This window comes from Canis lupus, chromosome 23, assembly GCF_011100685.1.
Source record: "Canis lupus familiaris isolate Mischka breed German Shepherd chromosome 23, alternate assembly UU_Cfam_GSD_1.0, whole genome shotgun sequence".
Taxonomy (NCBI): domain Eukaryota; kingdom Metazoa; phylum Chordata; class Mammalia; order Carnivora; family Canidae; genus Canis; species Canis lupus.
In genome coordinates, this window is record NC_049244.1 from 20,490,932 (window position 1) to 20,498,939 (window position 8,008).

Consider the following 8,008-nt stretch of genomic DNA (forward strand, 5'->3'; position numbering starts at 1 on the left):
TACCTAACCTAACTTCCATTTCAGTTCTTCCTAGGAATCTTAACGGGTTAGTCTGGAATTTCCTGTTCGGTACTAGTATGGTAATCCATCTGATAGACCTCTTTCTTCCCCCAAAGAAAGATGGGGTAATCTGCTTTTTCCTTATCCCTGCCTGCTTCTGCCTATGAGAGCTTTCCATTTTGTTTGGCTCCTTGCAGTTCCTTTCTATTTGCTAGATAGGATGTTGCTCAGCCCATGAATCATGGAATAAAGCCATTTTGAGCTTTAAATTTACTCAGCTGAATTTTAACACATTTTTCATCTTAAATCTAGGATCAGCTGGTTTTTAACACTTATACAATATCAACAATTCTAATCTGCTTTCTTTTCATGTTTACTTCTAAGATTTTGTTAGGTACCACTTTTGAGAAAGCCTTCTCATGTCTAAAAAAATCCAAATAACTATTGCTAATGACTGGAAAAAAAATAAGAATGGAACAGAGGCTTTTAGAAAACTAAACCATTTCCTTCAGAAACAGATGTCCAATTTTGGATGGTTATGTACAATTCATTTTAAGAGCTGGGGCAGTTTATTCATGTAAACGGAAGGTTAAAAATCATTGACCAAAACAAAGGCACCATAGTTACAGCTACAAGCATACTGAAGTACTTTGACAAGACATTAGAAAAACTTAGACATTGTGATGGGAAACTGCTTCACTCCATGCGCACAAGTCATGCTTCTTCACAGTTATCCTCTTTTTTGCTTCAAACGGTTATAACTTTATAATATCATTGATTCTTATTCTAGCATTTTGTTTCACTAAATTGTGACCAAAGGCTTCTATCACTCCATAAAAAAGGAAATGCAGAGTATTTTGGGCTATGTTAACAATGGAAGCCTGTCAAGTAACTTATTAATTTTGTTACCTTACTTATAGACCATAGACTAATTTTATGATTTATACAGAAGGGAACATTCTTCCCCTCTGAAATCATCTTCAACTTTGATATGAAGACCTTAGGGTGTATATAATCAAGATGATTATGAATCAGTAAGAAAATATTTATTATAAATTCAGAAAATAGAGGACTTTTTAAACATTAATAATTTTAAATGGTAAATACTATCAACATATTTTGGAAAATTCATTTTGTTATAAAATAACTAGCTCTTATGGCAGCATGCAAATCTGTTAGTAGTTAAGGCGTCTAGCTGAAAATAGGAGGAAATGGAGGAAAATAAGCTTCTAGAATTTTAGTCATCCTGGAGGTCAATGTTTTTATGGATGATTTATGGCCATGGCCACATGTTCAAAGCCTTGAATGGTAACTCAAGAGCATTTCAGACTATGCTTCATTCATGTGGTGAAAACTGATAGAGAGATAAAGTTAGCTAGTAGAGATGCCACAAAACCTGATATTCTTAAAAGTTCAAAAGTACAATTTATAAAAAGTTGTCACAAAATAAGAAACAGTTATCCAGATTATTCATAGAGAAGAGAACCAGGATTCCTGACTGTGCAGACGCTGAGCTTCAGAGTGGGAATGCACACATGAATGCACATCTTCTCTGTGTTAACTCTTAATTTTGCTTCGTTCTTGGGACTGTAGAAATGCTTAAACCCAAAACCTATCTCCGGTGACTTCCTTGATTAGCTCCTCTTTACCTTGTGCCTCAATAGTAGTGACCTCTTAATTCAGTCAAGCAGGTATTTGCCATAAGCCTTTTATAATGCAGGATATCTTGCTAGGAGTAAGTAAGATGAGGAGCAAGAACAATTCCTGCCCTTATGTCTAAAATTTGGGACAAAACAAACAACAGGTCCTCCTTCAACACCAGAGGGTAGTGTCATGTCTTAAATAAATGGAGGAAATTCAGGTCTAGTCAACATCCATAGTCTCCTAGGAAGTGATACACAATGCAGAATATTTTTTTTACCAACATTTTGACTGAAACTTCATATACACTCTATTAGTGTGCTCAGGCCATCATAACAAAATGCTATAGATTGGGTGGCTTGAACAACAGAAACTTATTTCTCACAGGTCTGGAAGCTAAGAAGTCCAAGACCAAGGCATAAGCCAACTGGGTTTCTAGTGAGGACTCTTCTCCTTGCCTTGCAGACAAGGCAGGGAGAAGAGAGACGGCTTCTTGTGTCTCCTTTTGTAAGGACACAATCCTACTAGTAAAGGCTCCACCCCTATGACCTCACTTAACCTTAATGGCCTTATTGTCCTTATCTCCTAACACAGTCACATTGCGGTTAGGGCTTTAACATGAATTTTGAAAGGACACAGTTCAGTGAATAGCACACCTCCAGAGGCTGCTTTTCCTGACCTATGGGCCAATTGTAGGAATTCATGTTTCATATCTCCATCCTCCTTTTCTGACATGCAAGTCCTCTCTGGTCAGCTATCCTTCTTACGTTCTCATCTACATATTTTTTTTTTTGTTCCATACTCCTATGATCCTATAATCCTCTCTCAGCTGCCCTCCTCCTTGCTAACCACACCCTCTCCAATGAGACAATATGCTATTTATGTACTTCTCTTATTCCGAACTCACCCTCTACTAGAATGTAATAGCTAGAAGAATATTTCCCATAGTAGTAGTGATCATAGCCCTCTCCTGTAGTGTCTAGTATAGTTCCTTCCAAGTTTTGGCGCTAAAAATAAATGTGTTGAATTGAGTGCCTGAGGATTCTCTAAAATTATAGTAATTAATAATAATTGCAATGCCTATTTATTAATAGGCCAATTTTAAATGACTACTTTAGAGTGAATAGGAAAATTACTTTCAGAAATTTGTGAGAATAATTTGTGTGAAAGCAAGTATGTAAATAGAATACTGTGAAAACACTGGGGTAGATGAATAACAATTTGAAGACTGTTAACCCCTGGACATTCATTTAAGAGAGACTTGCGGGATCCCTGTGTGGCTCAGCACTTTGGCGCCTGCCTTCAGTCCAGGGTGTGATCCTGGAGTCTTGGGATCGAGTCCCACATCGGGCTCCCTGCATGGAGCCTGCTTCTCCCTCTGCCTGTGTCTCTGCCTCTCTCTCTCTCTCTCATGAATAAATAAATAAAATCTTAAAAAAAAAAAATAAGAGAGACTTGCAGAATGCTGTTACAATGCCAAGCAAGATATCCTGTAGCTAGAGGTACCTTGGAAAAGATATTGGAACCTTATAATCACCAGATGTCAATATTGGCAGATGTACTACTAAACACAGAAGAAAACAGGTGCTACACAGAATATATGCAGGGAGCACTTACACATCACTCCTGTCTGTATGAAGGTTCTGAAGTCCTTTAGAACTACAAAGGTAGTTTCTTCTACCTTACCCTAGGCCAGGCAATCCTGAGCCCACAATTAAAACTGTGTTCTTGGAGGAGATTTTGAATAATGTGTACATTATAAAATGTGCCTGTGTGTTACAATAGACTTTGGTGATGAACAAATCAGTTAAGAACAATGCCATATTTGAGGGTGATTTGTCTTAAACCAGCTTCTAGAATCTTGCTCACAGAGTTTTCCTCTTTCTCTTCATGATCTCTTTTGTACAGATTGCTAGGGTCCTCTGAATGGGGGGGGGGGGTTCAGTGAGATAAGGCACCTTTGTTTGGGGCAGATGGAAGGGCAGTGGAATGTCTTGTGTTCACCTCTTGAGTCTAATGTGTTTGGCTATTTAGGGAGACTCCTGGTAAGGGAGTCTGATGACTGAGAAAGAGTGGAGTTACTGTACCCCCATGCCCCACTCCATGCTTCTACCCCTTGAATTAACAGTACTGAGTCCATTTTCTCACCTGCAAAAAGCAGATAACATCAGTGTCCACCTCATAAGGTGGCTGAGAGGATTAAATGAGAAAACTAATGAGAAGCACTGAATACAGTGCCTAGAACTCGGTAGGCTCAAAATTAGCAAGCTGTTGCTGTTATCACCGTATTCATTATCATTATCACTGCCAACCCTGGCAGAAGAAAAAGAGAAGTTACTAGCTATTTCTTACCCTCACTGCTGTCTGGGTGTTAATGCTGCTGCATTCATTTCATTTCAGCTGCATCAGCAGGCAGAGAGGGCTTGCTCAAGCTCAACATTCCTGTCTTTCCCATCCTGGGTCAAACTTACTCAGTCTTTAGGTTTAGTTGTTTGGTATCCCAGCTGCTTTTACAAAGTGGATGGTGATTCTTTCAATTTGTTTTATTGTGGTAAAATATACATAACATACGATTTACCATTTTAAACATTTTCAAGGGTACAATTCAGTGGCATTAAGTGCATGCATACTTGTTGGATAGTGATTTTTTTTTTAAAACATTTTATTTATTCATGAGAGTGCTGGTGAGAGAGCACAGCAGGGACAGAGGCAAAGGGAGAGGGAGAAGCAGACTCCCTGGAGAGCAGAGCCTGACCACGGGGCTCTGGGATCATGACCTGAGCAGAAGGTAGATGCTTAACCCACTGAGCCACCCAGGAGCCCCTGGATGGTGATTCTTGAAGAGCAATATTTTAGGGCTTCCTAAGGGACAACCTATAGGATATTTTCCTTCCCCCTCAAGCCCAGTGATGACCCTGACAGTGACCAGGGGCCGTCTGCGTGATGCCTAAGGATCTGCTTCGGTTTAGGCAATGCTCCACATGCAATCTCCTTGCTTTGATACTGTAACTGAGATGTGCTTAGATCTTGGTGTAAGTTTTTTCCTCATCATAAAAAACATTTGTTTTCATGGGCAGCCAAGTCATTAAATGGTGGCTGGTGAGAACCTGTGGTCATGTGGATTCATAATTAAGACATGAAGCCAGACCTAATTTTTATCTCCTGGGCCATGTCAAATAGAAAATATACACTGTAAATAGATTGTCTGGGGGGGGGGGGTGGGGTGGGATGACAGCAGGGGGGATAATGTTATCACTTATTTGACTACTTAAATTCCTTACACCTACTGCCTCTCTAACTATTTAAAGAACATTAGACTAGAGAACATTGAAGAAAACATCACAGCCATTTGAAAATTTCCTTCTTGGTGTTAAAAAAATTTTTCCATCCTATCTTTCAGTTGATCATTACTACAAAGGCAATGTATGTCAATGAAACGATACACTAAAATAAACATACAATACACATTTTAAAAGTAAAAATTAAAATTTCTCAAAATGCATCCTAATTTCTATTAGGAAGATCACAGAAGAAACAAGAAGGTTACATTTTCCCCTGATGCCTAGTAGATGAAAGATGATGCCTTTTCCTATGCTCCCCTGTTCTCAAGAGGGTACTACCTCTAGAAATCACTTTGCTGACATCAAAGAGGAGCTGAAGCAACACTTCTTTACTAAAACTCCTTGAAAAAAGTGGAAATTTATTCTCCTTTAATTCTGAAATGTTTTTATTTCCTAATGAGTTTCTAAGGCTCTGTAAATTAACATAGTACAAGTAAGCAGTAAATACACACATAACTAATGCATAAAAAATTATTCCTCAAGACACAGGGGGGAAACTTCATCATTTTAGGAATGAATCATCAGGGACTTGAGTGGATGGAAATAGGCTGATGCTTTGAAACTATAAAGAAGTACAGAGAACATTCACAAAGTATAGTCTGGGAACAACAACTTTACTGTAAGTTTAAATAGAATAGTTATTTGCATCTTTCTACCACAACATAAGTTTCTGCCTGATTTAACATATGGTATTTGGTTCTTATTAATCAAATCAAAAGACATACTCATCAATTCTTAAGCATTTACTTTACATGAAGGTAAGACCTGGATAAATTTGAAAATACTAATTAAAAACTAATAATGCTTCAGAAGCTAACTTAAAAGATTGCTCTTTCATCAGCTAAAATTTAACTTTAGGCTTTCTCATTTTAATTTTCTAATACTTATTTAAAACAATTTTTAATTATATAAAAATTTTAAATTCTATGCATTTTATAGTCAAACGTGTGTGTGAGGGTGTTTCTGTGTGAATGGTCGGCTTAATTTTTTTAATAGATCAAACTACATACTATTGTGGATTTGCCTTCTTTTCTTTTTCAGGGCTGCAGAACATCTATTTAACCATTCCCGAATGATGGACAGTAAGAACTTCCCTAATTTTTTGCTATTATAAATAATGTTGTGGAATATTCCTTGTACATATACTCATGAGCACTTGTATTTTTACAGGATGGATTCCCAGAAGTGAGACCGCTGGTCAGAAATATGTGCATTTTACATTTTGACAGGTGCCTCCAAATTATCCTCAAAACAAGGTAGTACTGGATCCCTGGGTGGCGCAGCGGTTTGGCGCCTGCCTTTGGCCCAGGGCGCGATCCTGGAGACCCAGGATCGAATCCCACATCGGGCTCCCGGTGCATGGAGCCTGCTTCTCCCTCTGCCTGTGTCTCTGCCTCTCTCTCTTTCTGTAACTATCATAAATAAATAAAAATTAAAAACAAAACAAAACAAAAAAAACAAGGTAGTACTAATTTATATTCTTTTTTAGAAAATTAAATTATTATTTATTTATTTATTCACAAGATACGCAGAGAAAGAGAGGCACAGACATGGGCAGAGGGAGAGATAGACTCCCTGTGAGGAGCCTGATGCAGGACTCAATCCCAGGATCCCGGATCACAACCTGAGCCAAAGGCAGATGCTCAATCACTAAGCAACCCAGGTGCCTCCCAATTTATATTCCTAAAATCAGTGTATAAATGTGCCTTTCCCAGCACCCTCCCTATGTAGAATGTTCTTAATCTTTTAATTTTTGTCAATTCAGTGATTGAAAAAAAGAGAAATCTTATTTTAGTTGGTATTTATTAGAGTTTGAGGATCTTTTCCAATGTTTCTTGGTTGTATTTTGCTGTTTGTTTGATCATTTTCCCAATCTTTTACCGGGTTGCTGGTTTTTCACCTGTTGATCTATAGCTCTTCCTCTATTAGGCATGTTAACTCTGTCCATTACATATGTTGCAAGATTGCTGTGAACAGCTTATGGTATTTTTGCCATACGGAATTAAAGAAATTTTACATAATCAAATTTGTTGATCTTTTTTCTTTATGTTTTTGTTTTTTATCTTGGTTTTTATCTTTTATCTTTTTTTAAAAATCTTTTATCTTATACAGGCCTTTTCCACTGCCAAATTTTACTTTAGAATCTGCATAAGCTTTGGTATGTTTTATTGGAAATGTTTTTTGAAAAATATTTCATTGGGTATAAAATTCTAGGTTGATAGTCTTTCCTTTTTTACTTTAAAGATGTAGTATGACCATGTTCTGGTTTGCACAGTTTCTCAATAGACGATGTCATTACTATCTTTGCTTCTTTTAATAAAACGACCATTTCTTAGGGGGGACTTCTTTTAAGAATTTCACTTTATCATTCTTCAGCAATTTGATATAATGTGCCTGGGTGTGCTTTTCTTCATGCTTCTTCTGCTAGAGATTGATCAAGCTTCTTTGATATGTGTGTTTAAAGTTCTCATCAAATTCAGAAAATTATCAACCATTATTTAGTCTAATTCTAACATCTATGTCAGTGCTGGATCAGTTTCCAGTAAGTGATTATTTATACTCCTTATCATGTTCATCTTTTCCTGCTTCTTTGCATGGCGATAATCCTTAAATGTCAGATATTGTGGATTTTATGCTGTGGGATGCTACAGATTTTTATATTCCTCTTTTCAAATTAATTATTAATTTTTTTATTTTTGTATTCTTTTTTTTTTTTTCTTTTCTTTTCTTTTTCTTTTTTTTTTGAGAGACTGACTCTTGGATTCCATGCCCACCATGAAGCCAGACATAGGACTCAATCTCATGACCCTGAGATCATGACCTGATGTGAAATCAAGGGTTGGACGCTTAACTGACTAAGCCAGTATTATTATAGATATTCTTGAACTATGTTCTTGGAGACACTTTTATCCTGTCTGGTTTTGCTTTTATGACCAGTAGGTGGACTGAAGCAGTGCTTACATTGTCTAGGACTAATTATTTTCCACAATTTAAGGCAATTCCTTCCTATATATCCACATGTTCCA

At 37.1% G+C, this 8,008-nt stretch overlaps 1 protein-coding gene across 7 annotated transcripts in view; it reads right to left on the minus strand.

Annotated features, from left to right (window-relative positions):
- The window catches only part of UBE2E2 (ubiquitin conjugating enzyme E2 E2), a 528,260-nt gene that overhangs the window by 21,327 nt on the left and 498,925 nt on the right, over positions 1 to 8,008 (minus strand). The window lies entirely within an intron of this gene.